The sequence below is a fragment of the Plectropomus leopardus genome, chromosome 16 (genome assembly GCF_008729295.1).
Source record: "Plectropomus leopardus isolate mb chromosome 16, YSFRI_Pleo_2.0, whole genome shotgun sequence".
In the NCBI taxonomy this organism is placed as follows: Eukaryota; Metazoa; Chordata; class Actinopteri; order Perciformes; family Serranidae; genus Plectropomus; species Plectropomus leopardus.
Genome location: NC_056478.1, coordinates 15,738,179 through 15,756,657, shown reverse-complemented (window position 1 = coordinate 15,756,657; position 18,479 = coordinate 15,738,179).

Here is an 18,479-nt window from a genome sequence, read left to right as displayed (position 1 = left end):
CTATTCTAACAAGTCTGTTAAGTTCACACAATCACAGATCAGATATATCTGTCATGGATAGATGTCAATGGATCTCATTTGCGTCTTCCTTTTTAAGCACCCTATAGGTCAGAGGCCTTCTCAGTTTAACTTCCTACGGCCTTATTCGTGCAAATGATTTAAATTCCATACTTTTTTAAACCATCTTGCCCATGGGCGATTTCATAAGATGATGGGCCCCACAGAGATGGAAAAGACTCCACCACCTCTCCTACACAGGAGCAAGACACACAGACTGATGGTTTTGTGGTCATTTTGTGTCCCCTTGAGATAACTTTTTAGTAGACATTTTGTGATTTTTTTTTTTTTTTTTTTTTTTGGTGAATTTGTGAAGTGTTTTTGTGTCTCTAAGTTGTCTTTTTGTGCCTATTTGGGGTCACTTTGTGTCTCTATGAGATAATTTTGTGTAATTTCTTTTGGGTCATTTTGTGTCTCTGCTGTCTTTTTCTGTCTCCTAGTAGATGTTTTGTGATTTTTTTTTGTGTGGGAGGGGGTGGGGGGTGTAGGTTCTTTTAGGTCTATTTGTGTCTCTTTGTGTCATTTGTGAAATGTTTTGGTCACATTGTGTCTCTTTGTAGTCGTTTTGCATCTCCTTGAGGTCAATTTGTGTGTCATTTAGGTAATTTGGCGTATTTTCTTGAATTATTTTGTGTCTCTTTGTGGTAATTTTTGACTCTTCCTGGTTTGTGTTCATTTGAGTGATATTTTGCAGATGAAGGCCAGTGGGGCCCCTGGGCTGTACCTGGTGGGCCTGTCCATTAATCCATCCATGCTCTTGTCACATTTGGTGAACTAAACACTCCTCCGTAATGTAGATTCAGCGCCTCTGCAGTCACTCACTGCCTGTCGGGGATTAGGAAGTTCTCTGAGGGTACGCACTTGGAGCGACTGGTAGAAGATTCACCATGCGCGGACATCCTGTTAATGCCCCACCACAGGCTGTCACAACAGGGGAGCTCGCTTTGCTGTCCTTCCAGCCCTTCCCTCCCTTGCCACCCGAGTCTCACCCATCTTTCCATTTTTATTGTGTTTTTACAAATCTGGCTTCTCTGTGGGAAGCCGGGCCTGAAATTCTCCCCAGCATGAAAAAAAAGCAATTGGAGGGGGTCAGGTTAGTGAAGGTTACTTAGGGAAAGGATTTGAGGCGAAGGTGGTGTGAAGGGGGTGAGAGGATGAAGGTGCCAGTAGTGCTCAATGAGGAGCATGGTGCATGATTTCCTGAAGAAGGTGGTGTATTTTGATGCTCTGGGAGTGAGACCAACCTGTCAGAATTATGAAAAAAGAAGAGTTCAATATCGATGCAGCAGACCGAGAGATTTTTCTTTTTTATTCCTTACATTTATCTTCCTTGTCAAAATTAGTGCCTGCATTACCCACAATGCAACTTGACTGCCAACAGTTTGGTAGCAGATTTCTGTGTTATGCTTACTCACATACGCAGTGTTACACACTAAGACCTGTAAAAAGACTTTCATGTGTAAAATGGATGTTCCCCTTTAAAGCCTTTTAAAACTTTTTTTTAGTTATTATTTTTATGGTGCTTTCTTTAAACTGATTTGAATACTGACATTTGAAAATGAACATTTTTTGGGGAAAAAATTAATGTTCTCATTTATTGCATTAAATGTTTGGTTGCTGGCAGAGTTGTGGAGTTGTTAACCACATGTAATTAAACTAGCAATTTCACAGCATTTTGCAGTAACTGGTAGTTCAACTAAATTCATATTTGCAAAATGATTCAAGTAGGGGTTTTCTTTGCCATATTTTAACTAGTGAAAGTACAAACACGTTTGGGTCATAAAAAGCAAATAATATTACTTATTTTTTACCATAAATAATATAGCATTGTTTTTCTACTATTATTGAACCCCCTTCACTATAAATAGTCATAAGTGTTGATTATTGCTATTCGGTTGTTAGATGCTATTTTCGTAATTCCTTGCACTTTTCCATGGATAATGGGGTATTTTATTTTATTTTGGTTTATAACCTGTGAACAAGTGGGCAGTTTAACAAAAACTTAATTGAGCAGCTTTTTTTTTTTTTTGCTGGCATGTGATTTTTGTATTAGATTTTGTTATAATTTGGTATCACATGTAGATTCTAAATTGGATCTTTTTACAAAGTAGTTTGAGCTACTTATTCTGAAAAAAATAGATTTCTCCCCAGCGTATGCAGTTGATTTTCTTTCACTGTGAAGTAACTGGAAGCTTGCAAAGCTATGCTCTTAAAGTAGCTTCTCCAACACTGTTTGTTGATCGATAACTCACTGGCAGGTTTTCCTCATGTACTTAATGTTTTAAATAAGGACAGCCCCTACTCCAAACTATAGCACAGCATAACAATAATATACTGTAAATTCTCAGCAAAGATTCAAGTCTTTGTAAATTGCCGGGTTATTTTGTAGATATGTATTGAAAACATTGTATTCCTTGAAAAACAACTCAAAGAAGTTATCTTTAAAAAAAATATTATCAGTAATGTAAAGCATACAAAACAAAAATGTTTTTGTAGGTTTTATAGTCTGATTTAGGAGCTCTGGGTCTACCACAACTGACCGTGCTGCCCCACGTCATCCATGTACAGTAGTTTAATTTGTCTGAGGGTCCACACCAACATGGAGATCCACCTCTGTATTTATATTCTCTCTATATTTCCTCTCTCTCTTTAATATCCCTTCCTTTATAAGCTCACGATAACTTCATCCTGGCCTAATACACCCCCAGTACAGATTCAAATAACCTGATTAGATAGGACCATATATACTGGGAATGAGGATGGTGGGAGAGATATAGTGTCTATATGTGGATGAGAGCAGACTGTGTGCAACATTCAGGAGATATTGTGGAAACAGCGACAAGATGTTAAAAAGAGAAAAGAAAGATGAAAAACAGACGATTTTAAATGTGTCACCAAAAGATTTCAGAGAACGAGTGAGAAAGCAATGAGACCTAGGCACCATGTTGAGTTACACTCTGTGCTCCGAGATTGAAACGGTCGGGCATATGTAAACAGGCTGCATGTTTGACCAAGATTTGCCAGTTGTGTTTTTCTGTAAGCCATTACTGACTCTTTGTGTTGTGTTTTCCCTAAAAGACAGAAATATTATTTAGTGCTCCCCGCCTTCTTTAGCTGTCGGTTTTGAACCAGCCACTTTATTTGGAGAGTGATGGTTGGACATTTTATATTGTGTCCTTTTTCCTCCCATTAACAGTGACTCTTTCCCATCTATCCTCGCTCTCTGTGTCTCTTTCTGTCAGGGCCCTTCACTGAGCCCATCTGCTGTGTGCAAGCGTTAATTAACCACACTGCCATTCCCTCTGTGTGTGCCACGTTTGAAGGTGCATGGAGTACACGAGTCAGCCCCGCAAGTTCATCAAAATGCTAATTCAGCCCAAATTAAAGTTGTGATTAACATTACACAGTTTCCTGTGCAGACAAATTGATCCTTCCACCATCTCTCTCTCTCTCTCTCTCTCTCTCTCTCTCTCTTTCTCTTTCTCTCTCTCTCTGGGTGATGAGTGTCTGGGGAGAAAAAGACTTTCCTCTTGGGTGTTTTTGTCATCATTGCCAAAGTGGAAGAAAAACAGAAACAGCCCATAAATGAAGCTAATGGCGAGTGAGAAAGATTTGTGTCTAAATGCAAACAGTTTTCTTTACAACATGAATATGTCATAAAGCAACATTCAATTTGGTCCTATAAGAAATATGGATTCCCATTATATTTTCCCCAGCTTTTCAATACTTCACATGCATATCAATCCCTATTTGTTTGTGTGCATGTACTGTACCTGTGGGTATGCGCCTGTATTGGCTCACACAGTCCGTAGATATGTGAGGGACCAATAAGCTGTAGCACTGATGCTGTGACACAGTTCTGACTGTATTTACCATCCTCTCCAGCTGCCTCTGCACCTCCCAGACACCAGATAGCCACATGAAAACACAGTTAAAAACAGGTCCCATAATAATATATATATATATATATATATATATATATATATATCTGTGTTGTGTCTGTGTGTGTGTGTGTGTGTGTGTGTGTGTGTGTGTGTGTATATGTATGGGGCTGCCTGTGTATGTATTTTGACCCACATCAAATTACATTCTCACCTTTTGTAACCAGTGGCGGATCAAACTTAGCATTTTTCCAATGAAGGCATGTGGGACATGCTGGTATTTTTTGGGTTTTAATAGCATTATTTGGGTATGCATACAGTGCATTTGTGATGTGCGACTCAGCTGGGGCTTTTGTTGCAGTTTGTGACACATGGCCTGCTGTCTGTTTACGGTCAGCTCTGTGCGTTGCCACTGCACTGCATGGCTGCATGTAAATCATAGACTGTATAAATAAAGGACGTAGCAACCGTGACACCACCAATTGGTTTTTGGACTGCTCTTTTGAAGCCTTGAGTGCGACATTTAAGCTGTCGCCATCTTGTTTTTGTTTGGAGCCAAAAGTGACTCCGTTTCGATGAGAGGTTGGAGCTGTGAAGTAGCGAGGAGTGGATTTGACTCACAGACTGTAGCAACCAGTAGTAACATCTTGCAAACAGGCTGTCACTTAAGTGGCACCGCCCTTGCTTTTGCATAACTTTGAGCCTCCAGAAAATGTAAACAAGTGAGTTATATAAAAACTCACCCCCTGTACAGTTGTCATGCATGTCTAAATTAGCTATAGAGACCAAAACTGTTTTTTGTACCAGGTTGCAAACATGATGATCTCTGCTATAAAGTTTTGCATTTTAACATGGGGGTCTGTGGGGATTGACTCTGTTTTGGTGCCAGCCTCAAGTGGCCATTCAGTGAACTGCAGTTTTTGCCACTTTGCCACTGGCTTCATTTTTCAGCCTCGGATTGATGTGTAATAGGAATATTAGGAATATTGTTCATTTTCTTTATCCATATAAACAGCTGGGTAGCAATATTGTTTTTTTTCTGATTAAAGGCAAGAAACAAAATATTTTGTGCATGTAAATGTTGTAGTGAGTGTCTACCACAGTCAGAACTAGAGCATTGATTGGTATGGTGGAGTGAATTATGTGGAGAGCATCAGAGTAAGAGAAAATGAAAAGGATAAGCCATCAGGGGCACTGCACAAAAAGAAGAAAAAATTAGCAAGTTTGCATATATCGTATTCTTTTCAACTTCCATTGTTTGTTAGCAAAGTTTATGTTCTCGTTAGCTGTTGTTCTTGCTTTTAAGAAATACAACAAATATAAAAGAAAATAATATTTTTTGTTTTTCTTTGGGGAACTGGGGAAGCTTGCCTATATGGCACTGAATGTGCTTGGTCTGGCCCTGTTTGAAACTGCTCCTGTTTGATTTCTTGATCGCCTGATGTTTGACCTCAATCACCTTGACTTTTACACATTATCCCATCTCTGCTGCTACAAGTCGTAAAATGTTAAGCACAAAATAAATTTGTAGCACTGACAGTCAGATTAGCAGCATCTCCCATAGGTTAGCTGTGTTAAGAGAGAATCAGCAGACCACGTGCTCCTGGTGCAACACAGGCGGTGCCTTATGTATTTTTTCCTGAAACAACAGCAGTTTGACATTCCCGATGGGTAAATGACAGTGGAACGCTTATATAGGTACATACTGTAGTCTCTCTCTCACTCTCTCTCTCTCTCTCTCTCTCTCTCTCTCACACACACACACACACACACACACGGATAAACTTCTCGTGGTAATGAAAGCCCCTGGCGTTCATCACTCTGTCTTAAGCAGTGGTTATTGAGGCATTAAATATGTCTACACAGGGCTCAGTGAAAGGCTGCCAGATCAGTGTTCTCCTCTGAGGGGGCTCTGTTTGCATACAGACAGGTTGGGGGATTGGGAACGTGCACCGAATGGAGCCTGGGAGTCGTAACTGGGTGCCCACCACTCTGGTGTTAGTGCCATTATGGGATGTCACTGTGGGAGAACTGCGGCTCTTCAGCGGGATTACTGAGATTCTTGCTGAAATTGAGCGGAATTGGAAATGTGGCCGGCGGATTCTCTCCCGAGTGATGCGTGCGCAATGTGCCACACACACACACACACACACACACACACACACACACCCTTACGTTCAAGTTCAAACAAATGCAAATGTGCATTAACACAAACATTTTTGCCACAAGGGGAACTCTGATGATGTTGATGCTTGTGTGGAAGAAAACTATGCAGACTGCTACAGGAGGCTTTGAGCAAATGTCAGTTTGATCAACTATGAAATTTCTCATTGTTCTTTTGTTGTGATTTCTTCTTAGAGCATGACGACAAATGCAAAACAGCAGTGGTGAATACCTCAGCAGCCTCAACTTCTCTTTGATCCATGTTTGCATAGTACGAAATGTGGTGGTTTGTTGTGTTTTTAGAAGCTCTGCTTGCAAACCAAATTTCCCATAAGGAGCAAGAAAGATTTGAATTATATTAAAATTAAGTGAACTGAAATGAGTCTACAGTGTAAAAGTAAACACTGACTATAATTGTGAAGCACTTTCATGCCAAAATCTCTTACATACAGCAGTGGCTATTTTGTGTTGGGAGTTTTTAAGCAATCTTAGGGGTTATCGTCCAGTAACCTACATTCATAGGATATTAGGGGTGAGGGAAAATTGATACAGCATTATATGAGGATACTTTGTGTGGCAATTATTGTATCAATACACAGACACCAATTATGTTTTGTTTTGTTTTGTTTTGTTTTTTAAAATATATAAATTGTTAACATTGCAATTTCACATTAAACTTCTAGTAGTCTTCAAAAACCACAAAATAAATTGTCATTTCAGTCCAATTACAAGAAAAATGGTTGATGTGAGATGAACAGACTGAAAACTTTACCTTGTCATATAAAACAAATATTGACAAATATACATTGTAATATATTTTTAAAAAAAAAAAAAAAACAGCATATTGCAAAATCTTTAAAATAGCAATAAAATTTCTTCATGGCTTAAGTATCGTGATATCGTATTGTGGGGCCTCCGGTAATTCCAAACCCCAATTTACATACAACACATAACTTGAAATTGCAAATATTGCAACTATTGTGGGAAACATGATGTCGAGCAAATTTCATTTTCATTTTCTTTTAACATGTTGAGGAGATGTTGCTAATTAACAAACCAGGCACATCACAAAAATGTTGATAGAATCAGCAATATATTCAATGAAAACAATGAAATTTGTTTTCTTGTGAAACGAGATTAACTCGTAGTGATCATAGAATTTTTTTATTGATAAGATTTAACAGAAATCTCAAAATTTTCCTAAACTTAAACAAAATGCGTTTGTTGCCTAAACCTAAGACAAGAGTCTTTGTTATCATTAGAGTTATTCTAATAGTGATACTCTTAAAAGCCTCTTATACTGCCATGCTGGATCGAGTATTGGTGAGTATGGGAGTCTAAGCACTGATCCAACACCACATCAGTCATTAATAAACTTTAAAGTCGTTTCACACCCAAATAAAACAGTAGTTTTCCAGGAAATCAGTTATTTGCCACTCCAAAAAACTGAAGTCACTGGCGACTACTGTTTTAGAGTGGCGAAAAAGTATTGTTTTTTAGTAAATAGTGTAATGTTACCTGTTAGCAAAATGTCAGCAATTCGGCAAGATTTTACGCTGGAATGAGAATCAAGGTAATGTGTGCACTATGCAAGGCTTTAGTTTAAACTCAGTTTTTGTTACCATTTTTATTAACATTTAACTGACATTTTGAGCTTTTTCCAACCTTGACTAAAGTGTTTTTGTAGCCAAACCCCAACAACATACAGGAGATTGGAGGCAAACCTGAGATTCAAGTCTCACAGTCCTGTACTTTTTATGTCCACAATCCGCTCGACCACCTCCCCTCAAATCCGGCAGGACATAAAGGTTTAATTAATCTAAATAAATGTCCTCTCTAAACATAATCCAGGCAGTGATTACATTGTCAGAACAACATAAATATGAACGCAATTCAGTAAATGTAATTTTGAGGAGACAGGGATGCAGAAAGCATAGGCGCAGATTTTGGATGGGAGTCAGGGGAACATGTGCATTTGTCCCTGCCAGTAAAAACATGAATGGAGCAAAAGACGTAGTTTTTTTTGACAAACTGTTTGAACTCATTCTGTAAATGCAACAATCCCTCCAGCAAAGTTGGTGTTTGCAGTATGCAACCTCACTGCAGTGGTTAATATCTGCCATAAAACAAAAAGAAGAAGAAAAACTATAGCTGAAGCAGAAAATACTACCACATTTCCACCATAAACTCATGCAGAAGAGGCACAAATGCACCAGAACACTATAATGCAAACAAAAATGCTCAAAATTTGTTAGAGAATGACCCCCCAGACCTCCCACTCACTGTGTTGAAACAAAACCCACACTCCTTGGCAGCAAACTCTCATTTACCTTGCTTTGTAAAACGAAGTCAGTTTTGTTCATTAGGACAATGGTCGCATTATTTCTCTGTGCTACTGTGGTGGACAGTAGCCCACAACAGTGTGACAACATGACTCAGGCATAAGAACAGGCCTTTACAGCTCAGTAGACTCCTATTCTAATGGGTTTGGGGGTCAATGTGCTGAGGCCACACTCCCTTCTGAGGTCCCTTCTCCTGTGTCATAAAATAAACATGCTTGGTGCGACCCCGGTGAGGGTGAACATTAACACCCCAGCCGCTGGCCCCGGGGGGTCAGCCAGGGGTCAGCAGCTTGCGGTGGAGGGAAGGACGGAGATTATTCTTCCACTCTGACAGACGCACCAACATTGCATCAGAGTGTGTAAGAAACTTATACCCCTGTACGTAAATTCTGTCTGAAGGATTAATGACAGCAAACAGACTCTTTTAGGTCAAAATGGTGTTTTGTTTACTCTAAGCAGGCAGCGGGATGGAAGATTTACAGACTTATTTAGTGGATGAATTTATGGGTTGTTATTGAATTTGATTTTAAAGTTAAGGATAAGAATTTCAGCTGCATTTATTTTACTTTTGCAATTACAGATCTTGCACCAACATGCAATTCATATTAAATTCATGTTAAGCAATAATACCATCAGAGCCTGACACAAAAAAAAAAAAGGCACTTAATTTCTTTTGCCACACTGGGAGAGAGGAAACAAGCTGTAAACACAACTATGACATTATATCACTTTCTATCCTTTAAGCTGATAAGGCGTCGTAGCAAACACATCCAACAACTTTAGCATTCAGTTGCAGTCATGTTTCTGGCCATCTATTGCATGTTAGTCCAGAATTCACCCTCATTTTAGCCTTTAAGTTTTACTCCCCACCAACTTGTAAGGAAAATATCTGGCTTTTTAGTTATCAGCCTTAGCTGTCTATTTGATATTGGGCAGGTAGCAAACAAGCAGTGTTTTCAGAGCTTTTTCAGTGAGAATTGAGTTTTCAAAGCAATAAAAACTAAACACTGAGCTGAAAGACACTAAAAAGCCACTTAGAGCAGAAGAGAACTGAAGGGTTGGGTACAAGTATGGTGGCCCTGAGGATCAAAACACAACAACAACTCAGAAAACATGACAACATTTTACAAAACAATCCAACATTTTGAAAATCAAAAAAAAATTTTTTTTGGGGGGGGGAACAATACATTTCACAAAACAAGACAATACACAACCACATTTCAGAAAACTAAAATATTTCACAAAACACTACATCATTTAAAAACACTGCAGAAAAATGTCATAAAATAAACCAAAAAAAAGCATGGAAAAAGAAAATTCAGAAAACACTATGACATTTCACAAGCAGAACAAGCACCAAATAAACTATAGGAAGGCAAAATGCCAAACAAGAGTGAATCTAGAGTTGGTTTTTGCTTTCACTTTCTCTTGCAGCTGTATTTACAAACAGCAACCGATAATACTGTGTAGTGTGCCCTTAAGTAGCTGCAGCCAGTAGTGCGCATAATACATTCCAGGGTACATTTGGAGGTGTTTTTGTGACTTGTTTGTAGCTCGCCACAGATCTAGAAACCAGAAGAGGCAGAGCAGAGTGGCGTGTGCCTCCTCCAACAGTGCCACCCTGGTGCATTATTCAGCCTGGCATTCACCCTGACTGTGGGGAGCCACAGATGTCAGACATAGCTAACCACCTATTGTAGAGAGCAGACACGGACATCAGACCTGCCAAGACTGGTCAGGCTTGATAGTGGACTACATATTCTATAATGACAGTAAGAACGAGGGAAAGGTAGAATGACATTTAAGAAATGATTGACAGACATTCAGACGGAGCTCAAACAGCACTTGTAAATAAGTCTTATGGTTTGTATGGCTTTTTGCTAAACATTTGGCGGTGACTGTATATTCATACATACAATGTAAATGTAGATTTTTTTGGCTTTTTTTTGTTGTGATCACAATCCAGGAAAGCAAAACAGAAAGTGAGGTCTTATAAGCAAGCTAGAGGATTTATTTGTCCTTTTAGCAAATCCACAATGTGCTAATAAAACCTCCCCCTGCAACAATTAGGGGGGCATAGATCACATTCTTGGCTTTGCAGAGGCCGGATAACAGCATAAGGCTTTGGGACATCTCATTCGCATTGGGAACGGTCTGGAAGATGCTTTACTAGATGGATTTATATGTTGCCTGCGCTGCTTTGCAGTGATTGAATGTCTGTGTGCATGTGTTGAGCTGACTCTGTGTGGATCTGTCAGGGGACTCATAAGGCAGGTTTGAATTAGGCATGAGATAGGAGGAGGGCGTTTGTGTGTCTGTGTGTGTGTGTGTGTGTGACTGAAAGTTCTTTATGGTGAAAGAGCGTGTAAATAGTGACCGGAGACAGATGTGGTCTCATCCCTGAAAGGCTGAGGATAAAAAATTATCGGGACAAGACCTCGGGATCAGGGCAAAGCGGGACATTTCTCAGGATAACATACTTCCAGCTAGTAGAGAGGAAGTAAAACATGTAAACGGTGCAAACACATAGAGTCCTCTGTCTCTGTATCATGGCAATACTGGCTGATAATATCCAGTTGCACAAAGTGAAATCAAATCTGGGAAAAGTTAACGCAGTCTTTTTCATCTGCGCAGCTCACAGCTTTACTTAAGAGGTTAGCTTGAGCTCTAAACACCATAAAGCCTATAAAACATGAGCTGGAGAGTTGTGAGAGACATAAAAGCAGTTCCTTTTAATGTTATATTGATTTACAAAATGCAAGTTAAAACACCTCCCAGTCATGGGTCATTACTTTCAACCCCTAACGAATTGCACTGGGTGCTGAACTGGAGCCAGTGCACATGAGTCACTGGGCGTTTTTAGATTCACATGCACAGGTTTTGGGTGTCCTGATGTCTAGACAGTAGCAGCCAGAGAGTGGAAACTTGAACTGAAGAAAGACGTTGTACATTAGAAAAGCAACAGTATCTTGTTAAGAGCTTGTGAAGAAGTACTGTCAATCAGGCAGCACATTGGAACTAAATCGATTATAATCTTAAAGTGATATTTCTTTTTTGTTTAAACATTATGTAGTTGGGTTTTTTTTAAGTTATGACTGTGGGAAGAGATTTTGATTATATGGCTTGTAGCCCATGAAGTGTGTATTCACTGATGTCATCCAAACATTTTTACATGCTCATATTGATTAGCACAATTAGAACAATTAGGCAAAATTACTGTCTTCGTTTTGACCTCACACCACAGTGTTGTGACAACAGGGACAACGGCAGGGGGAAATTACAGCAATTAATTTGTTTCACTCGGTTCATGTTTTGATGGTGTTAATGGCAGAGAGACAAGCAAAATGTTGCTGCTGAGATATGCTGAACAGGGATTTTTTGTTTAGTTTTGTTTACTGACATCAATACAATATATTCTTAAAGATAAAACATATACGGACTTTGTCAGGAATAGAATGATGAAGTTATTTCCAATCTTGTCCCGGGTGTTTGCACAGTCCAGCAACCTTTATCAAGCCAGAGTCTGGCATTTAGTGTATGACTTTATTATTATTTTATAAAGAACAACAATGAAAATTGAATCACAAGAACAAACAAATTGTTTTTGAGAAAGCAGACCAGATTAAGAGTATGAGACACCAAAAAAGTCCAATATCATTAAAAAAAAAGTTGTGAAATAAGTTGAAGCTGAAATGATTGCTGCAGAACAATATAGATTATTTAAACAAATAACGATGACTATTACTATTTAACTGTTATTACTTGCAATTAGATTGCAATATGCTCTTCTCCATTTTCCTTAAACAATTATACACAACAGCGATAACTAAGAATAGGCTACATAATATATACAGTTTATACACATATGCATACATATACGTTCTGCATACACATGTATGCATATACACACAATAAAATATAAAAGTAAAAGAAAAGCCCCATCCCTACCCTTCTGCCAGAATGCCGATTTTAGGTCACAGAAGTAAAATAATGAGTTACAGGTGCCCAAACATTGTAAAAAAAATATGTAAGCTTGTCCATAAAAGTGTATTTTTTATGATTTCTAAGTGGAGCGTGTTTTTGAAATCACAACATCTTTGCAGAGGGGACTTCTTCTTCCACTGCATGACGATCCTCAGACCTTCCAGGGAATAATAACGATGGGCTTGCTTCTAGCTGAATTTTATTTGTGTTAGTATTTTTAGTATTTTTAGTTTGAAAATCTTGATCCAGAAGGTTATTTGCTCTGACATTGAAACACCAGAGTCATGTCTGATATGAAAAATAGTTTTTCCCATACATGTTTGTAATAACATTTTTAAATGCAGAAATTGTAAAACACTTTTTTGAAAGATTTCACAGAAAGTGACCCTTTAAATTGGTCGTACCAACGAGGACAGTGAATTCATGCATGGTGGGTTTTTTTTTCAATTTAGCTGTCTGATTCCAATAGTTTTAAACCTAATTTATGCAAATTTCACAACTTTAAGGGTAATGAAGATGAATGAATAGAGGATTCAGCCTTTCTCTACCAGACTTTTATTCTTTGCAAAACATAGAGAGCTTTAAGACCTGCTGTTAGACATTTTGGGAAATAAAGTGTACTGAAAATATAACTGAAAAGTTAATTTAAAAACTAAATCAAATAAGACTAATCCAGATGATAAACATATTGGGGCTGGGGTGTTGGGATGCTGCTTGGAAGGATTATGAATATAAAAATATTGGTTACAGCCTTCGAGGTAGTAAGAGTAATTGTAGTAGTAATGATATTTGCGAAACACCATTAAGGGCACAATTCTTATCCTAAATCATTTGAAAAACAAACTTACCCCTCACTGAGTTTTAAACCTCACATCAGGCAGACTAAACATGGAGCCCATACCCAAGCATGCAAGATGCAGCAGCAAATATGGCTCCCATTTACATACATTTAATTCACCTACTGGTAAATGCTTCCACATGAGACTTCAACCGTGTAGGAAAGTTATGTTCTGCATCATCAGCTATTATTATTTCTTTAGAGGCTCACAAGCATACACACACATGCTGTTTTTCAGACTTTTTACAACCAACAACAGCAGTAGAAACAGCAGCAAGTCTTTTTTTTCCAAATCTCATGCAAATGTTTGCAGTAACACCCCTTCACGCTTTGTTTTGCTGCCGTAACACAGCATTTACATTTCATGAGCTTTTCCGTCCCTCAGCATTGACCTGTCACTGGGTTGATTTACTGGACCAGTCATTTCCATGCAGGCCAGTGGCTCAAACGCTCTCCCTGCTGCAGATGAATATTTACATGGCAGTTAACAGGTGGCGAGTAGTTTAATGGTGGTAATTGCTTCATGGCACGTGTAGCAGGAGAGGAGGTGTAAGACTCGTGTTGCTTGGGGCTGTCCCACTTCTGTGATGATGCATCCCAGGGGATATATCTGCATGTGTTTATGTGTGTGTGTGTGTGTGTGTGTGTGTGTGTGTTTATGTATGTCTGCATGTGCGTGCACCATGTGTTATACATTCAAAGGTGACATATAAGCTTATATACCAAGAAAGAAAACAGCACTGTGTACCATGATATGATTAAATAGTGTATTTTACCTTACATTCATCATATCTAAATATGTTAGAGAATTTCTCTTTACCAGTAATGTTGGTTAATTTTAACACAATTTTATAGGTGTATGTATAATGACTATTTTCTATTACTGTGCTGATGTTAAAAAGAAAATAATCCCTGGTGCTTTCAGAAGCACTCAAGACCCTTAAAAAAATTGTGCTCTTTTTTGTGTTTATGGCTTTTTTTCTTTTTAGTGTGTATTTAATTGTAGCTTTTTTGTTGTTGCTGTTTTTACCTTTATTTTTAACTAATTAATTAATTAATTTTTCACTGTTCTATCTCATATCATCACCCGTCTTCTCTCTGCTTTGTTTTTACATCTTTTTGAACATGTTTATGCTTCAAAAACACTTCACTTTATCACCTATCTCTTTAAGCTCCCCCCTCCTGAAAAAGCCTGGTCTGCTTTGATTTGCCAGCTGGGTCCTCCATATCTCTGTGTCTCTATACTATCATTGCAGCAAGGAAATACTGTAACTGTAGTAGAGAATCGCAGCACTTTCTACAATGAAAAGTCACCAATAAAAGCAGAAATATGGGAGAAATTTACAGCACCTGCAACTGAGTTTATATGTTTCCCTGACATTAGCATGTAGCTACATTTAGCAGTGTTGACTATGTAATATAAACACTTGAAGTGGCATGCCTGGAGCACACGACCAGATAAAGGAATCCAACAATTAAACACTGTATATAAGACTCCATATACCGAAATGCATAATATGTCCTCTGTAATTTTACCTCAATTTAGTCTTGCTCCTTATTGTTTGGCTTTCTGTTGTTAAATTGACTTTGGGATTTTCTCCTGCTTTGTCAAAGCAGTTTTTTCTAAACTCTGTTTTTAAAGGTGCGAGGCTTTAACTAAAAGAAGGATTTTTTTTTAAATCATCATCATATACACGAAGAAAATCTAATCACCTGGCTCATATATAAGGAACTATTTCTACATATTCTGGTTTATTTAAGTGTGCAAATTTGAAAACAAGCAAAAGATCAACACATATCGTCTGTTTCCCACATTTAAGAAGATAGAGATATACCTTTTCTAGATCTGTTATTTCACACCAGCTTCATTTTTTTCTCTTCAGTGAAGGGAGATTAGGTTTTATTGTCTGTCTGACAGCCATGCAAATGTTAAAGCACTGGAATGTTCCACAAACTGGAGCAGATGGACACGACAAGCCCCGACCTTTCACTCTCAAGGAACATGACATCACCACATATGGTTGCGGTGATTGATCTGTCGTTAGGGAGTGGTGGCTGGCCGAGTGCACAGAATGGGGATGGGATATGCATAGAGCAGATTCAAAGTGCCGGCGTAATGTTTTCCATGGCAAAACTCATACAATCACAAGGACGAATGTGTCGCTATCCGAGGCCAGAGTGTTTTTTAATTGGTGAATCTTAGAAAAAGCGAAACCTAGATGGCTGACTTATTTAGGCCAAGTTGCATTTTTTTTCCTTATATATTAGTCTCATTCTCATTCTACTCAAATGAAATGCATCCATATTTTACATGTACTTTTCTTTTTCAAATGTTACCTTCCTTAGAGAAAACATTGTACTCACCACCGTTATGTCCCTTTGCATAACACTTTTCAGGAGCAAAATAAATCAGAGCAAACATGCATTTCATATATGTATATGAAACTTTAAGGACAGAGCATACCGCTAAAATGAATTGGTATTATAAAAAGAAGAAGAAGGAAAAAAAAAGATCTTCCTCCAATCCAGAATGTAAAATAGAGCAGAGACTGTCAATCTGCTGTGTGTTTATATAGATTACCTACAGATGTATTGATAATGATGACAGATGGAAATACTGCGGTTAGCACCATTCAGCAGCAGAAACATGAGTATTATTCACCGGTTGGTGGAAAGTCCAGCATGCAGCTAAGGTGATTTATCTGAAAGCCAAACATTGCAACTCTGTTACCAGAAGCTAAAAAAGATGCAAATGAAACAAGAAAAAGAGAGAGAGATGATGTTGGAGAGAAACGCAGTAGGATGGATATGTAGCTCCAGACACAGAACAGAAGCTGGGAGCTTGTCTTGTCCTGCTGTGCATCTGGCAGATTGCTATGGAGCCTGTCATTGCAGCCAGCAGGGTGTCCAGCCACTACATGGCATTCAGCAGGGGAGCTGAATAAATCACTGGAACACACACAGTCCAGCTTACAATTCGCCTGACAAAGCCAAGACTGCCCTCTAGTCACACCTGTACTTTGTACAGCTATAAAAACCAACATTATCCTGACAGCTAAAGTAGCACAGTTTATTTAATTGATTTTACACAAAGGTGTGCAAACTGTGAGACCCCCAGAAACAAATTTAAAAAACCTGAAATGTCAGCCTAGATAGAAGAATCAGTAGATTGTCAATAGGAAAAAAAGAACACTTTAGCATCCCTTCACACACTTTTATACAGAAACTGCTAAATGCATGTTCATGTTTGGCACTACCATGTTGCTCAACAGGGATAAACTGGAGGAGTAATTTGGGGTACTAAAGGAAAAGTCCAGCATGGTGCCTCTGAATCCTCCCTCACACTTTTCCAATACATTTTCTATAAATGACCTGTAAAAATAAGCAAATTCTGGATTGAACATGGCCTTCAGCTTTGTATTTAACTATTGACTCATGTATGAAAGTTTTCTGTTTGCTGTCATTTCAACTAAAGGTTTGAAAATATTTTGTATTTCGTCACCTAACATAACAAAGATTTATTAATCCAACATTTGATCTTCACCTCAATGAACCTTTGTTTTTTCTGTATTTATCACATGATCCAATTTTTTAAGAAAATCCACGATTAAAAGGCAGTGGCAGATCTTCCAGTTGACATAGTCAGCCACCTTGGGCCCCTCTGCGAGGTTTTCTTTTCTTTTCTTTTTTTTCTAACATTCAAAAAGATTTAAAAAAGGAAAATGATCCAAAGATCTAATGCTCAATTGTCCATCTGTAGCAGGAATACCACCTCTGGCAATGCTGTTCACTTAAATGCATGGTTCTTTATTTGTGTTGATATCTCATTAGCCCCTGTTGTAGTTTGTAATAAACACAATAAATATAACAGATAATATTAAAATAAAAAAAGGGGTGGTGGGCAGGGGAAGCTCACTTTGGGTGCCAAATGTGTTGGTCTGACACTGCTAAAAGTACTATGACTGTAGTATTGTCGAGATAAATTACCTTAGATATCAGGGTAAGATTCTTTTCAACATTTTAAGCTTTTGACACTGCATCATAAACATTCAAACCATCTCTCTGTGTAATAGTTAAATAATAGCTGCAAACATAATATTTATGTCCTTTGGCACAGCATTTTTACATCCAGAACAACTGACCTGTGAAACAGCGTTGTTCCAGCTCATAAAGAATAAACTGTCCTTTAGATCGAGTTTCACAAACGTCCTTCAGGGTGAGCTGACATTAACGCCACTACAATGCATGTAACAATATGTATAAGAAAATTAGAGATAATTAAAGCATTACTAAATTTTCTGCTGATTTTTTAAATTAATGTGTTAATAGCTATTACACCCAGCATTGTGCAACTCATCATAATGGTGGTGAGCAATAAATCCAAATCTTTAAAGCATTTCTTTAGACTTCATACTGTCCTTACCAGACAGTTTCTTCTGCTTTCATGCAAGTAAACCTTTTAAAATCAGTCATTCATATATTTATAAGTACAAGTTAAATATCAGATGGAATTGATCAGTTGATTTATGTAAATGTCAACTATTTTACCCTTTCGTTTTGAGATATGACAAATATGGCATGGCTGTGGATGTATTCTGAACGTGCTGCAGACTTAGATTCTGTATGACAGATCGTATCACAGTAAGTTATCAACTACAAAACTAACTCAACATCCCACTGAGATAACAAATGCTACGTGTACAAAAACAGTAAACCAGCTGGAGGGAAAAGGAACTGTGTGGTCCCAAGTTCACATGCTCCATTTCATAGACGGGCTTAGAGGGCACAGAGATGTCAGTGTCACCTCGTTTTATCCTGGAATGCAACGAGGAAAAGCATGAAAGCCCTGCAATTGGGCCAGAAAATAATAGACTGTGCTCCTGGAAAGAGTGGCTCATTGGTTTGGATTGAGGAATGGCATGTATTTACATGAGACACCCACACAGGCCTCCATAATCAATCTTCCAATCTCTCAGGGTGCAGACTCAGCCAAGAATCAGTGTGCGGGATGGAAGTCATGGTAAACAGCATGAGTCTGTGCCAGCAGTCTATTTAAAACCTTTATTTATCCACAGAACTGCAAATCTTTTCCTGCAGTGTCATACTAAACATTAAAGTTATGCACACGCTGGCATTTAGGGATTTATGTTTGCCATCTTACCCACAGTCAGATGACAAAATTTCCATCCGTCCACAAAGATAAAATTCACAGGT